The sequence below is a fragment of the Lycium ferocissimum genome, chromosome 2, assembly GCF_029784015.1.
Source record: "Lycium ferocissimum isolate CSIRO_LF1 chromosome 2, AGI_CSIRO_Lferr_CH_V1, whole genome shotgun sequence".
Lineage (NCBI taxonomy): Eukaryota > Viridiplantae > Streptophyta > Magnoliopsida > Solanales > Solanaceae > Lycium > Lycium ferocissimum.
The window spans coordinates 41,598,100-41,600,585 of NC_081343.1; positions in this window are offsets into that span (position 1 = coordinate 41,598,100).

Genomic DNA, 2,486 nt, shown 5'->3' on the forward strand with positions numbered 1-2,486 from the left:
CACAAAAAATTTGAACGGGGTTTTTGGGAAGGAAAGCCCCTTTAAAAAACATTATGCGACTTTTAGGGATTTTTGCGTTTTTTTGGCCCCTAAAATTTTTTATTTCCCTTTAGACCCTCTACAAATTAGTAGCTTTGAAAGGAGGATCAACCCTTCAAACATATTTTTAAAATTGAATTATTTAACCATCACCGACCTTTTAATTGTGAATTTTTATCGTGATGCAAAAATTTTTGATCATTCATCTCAAGTATCTTTCTAAAACATCAAGGGTTTTTCCATCTTTTCCCCTTTTTTTGATCTCCTACCTTTTGTGATTTTTGAGGGGCCCGTTCGAGATTCAAAATTCCATTAGCGGATTTTTTTTTTGGGGGTTTCCCCCTTTTTTGGGAAGTCAGAAAGGATTCGTTTCCATCACCCCAAAAGGAATATCGATCTATCGGATAGTGGGAGTTAACCGTTTTTCGTTTGTTAAAGTTTTTTTGGTTCCCCCTCTTCTCCGGGATGTACTCGAAAAAGCGGGCCCGTACCTAATCTTGTTTTCCCCCGGGAGAACCCTTTGACCTCGCCCCGCCCTCCCCGGTATCTCTCGGGTTCCCCTCCCCTCCCCTTTTGGCGTCGAAGGATAAACTACCGTTATTTCAAATTTCCGAAAATTATGAAATCCTTTGCAATTCCATGTTTCCCCCCCGAGATGGGGATCGGAATAAATCATACCATCTCATCTTTTTCTTGTTTTGTTAAAGCTCAGGGAGAAACCTAAGTGAAGAAAGGACAACCAAAGGGCTTCGATTGTTCAGGTTATATTATGTTCCACGAAAGGATAAATTTTAAGATAATCGAAAAAGGCCATAAAAATCCCTTATCTAAGGGGGGTCTAAAAAATCCCTTCTTCCCCGGTTTGTCCTTTCTTCCAAAAAATTTCAAATTTTGTCTTTTTTTATAAAACCAAAAATCATAAACCTTCAGATTAATCTTAAAAAATTCTGGACCTATTTTTCTCCTTTCTTTTTCAAATTCTCTTGTTAAAAAAAAATTAAAAAAAAAAAACATTCGAAATTTTTCCCCTTTGGGCTCTAAAATTTGAAAAGACAAACTCGGGGAAAAAATTGAACCATTTTTTTAAACACTACTAAAAATGGTAAAAAAGGGCGGAAAAAAACGTGAAAAAGCGGAAAAAGACGTTTTTGGTTTTTTAATAAAAATTTTTTTTTTTAAAAAAAAAAATTTAATATTTTTTTTTCCTGGGAAAAATATAATTATTTGTTTATTTTTTTCTATAATAAAGGGGGAATTTGGTTTTTTATTTTTTTTTTTTTAAAAAAAAAGCGGAGAGGGGTTTTTTGGGTTTTAAGGAAAAAAAAATAAATTAAATCAATGTTAGTTTTGAAAAAAAAAATTTTGGGGGTCTAGTGGTAAACCCCTTTTTCAAGGGAACATCCGGGTTTGACTTATTTCCCTTTTATTCTTTAATTTTCAAAAAAAAAAAAAAAATGGCCGCATTTTTTTTTTTTTTTTTTTAACAAACCGACGGACGGGTTTTTTTAAAGGAAATTTTTTAAAAAGGGAGAGAGAACTTGGGGAAAAAAAGTTGAGGAAAAAAGAACCTAAGGAAAAGAAGCGGGGAGAGAGAAATACTAGAAGAGTCGAGAATGGTTCTCGATTAATCTACGAAGGTTTATGAGTTTATCGCATATTTGTCGAAAAATGATTGGGAGACTAAATTTGATAGTTTGGATAGTTAAAGGACTAAAACCGATAAGTAATTAAAGGGACCATTTTAGGCCTACTCCCCCATAAAATAGGGGACCCCATGGCCCTTTTCTCGAAGATAATCGGTGAGAATAAATTAGACTTAGGCCTCAAATAAATTGGGGTTTTAAAGCACGCCCTGAGTACGGCTTGAAAGTTTATTGTATCCGGATAAAATATAATGAATGTGATAAATGTAAACTTTACATTAAAACCGAACCAATCATTTAGTCTCTGTTGTTTGCTGTATATATATTGTATTCTCTCTTGATAATGAGCAAAGACGTTAAACGTAAATGCTCACTAACGTATGCTTACAACGGAGTTTGATATGAAAGACTTAGGAATTAGATTTAGTGCAAATTAAAATCCATAGAGACTCCACAAGTCGCATTTATCACAAACTCTCGCTATGCTAAGATGGTACTTGAAAAAATTCAAGTATGCGGAGTTTAAAGTTGCAAAGACTCACGATTGACGTGGTGACCTGCTCTTACAAAGAACCAAGGTCAAAGCAAAGTCTACGATTAGACTATGCTGAGTGTTGGGAAGTTTGATATACATTATGAGCGCTGCACACGACCGGAATGAGCTTGTGCAATAAGTAAATTGAGTCGTTACACAAGTAATCCTAACCAAACTCATTGGATGGCAATGAAAAAAGTTTTGGGGTATTTAAAAAACACGCCGACTATGCTTTGCACTATAATAAATATCCTGTGATGATTGAAGGA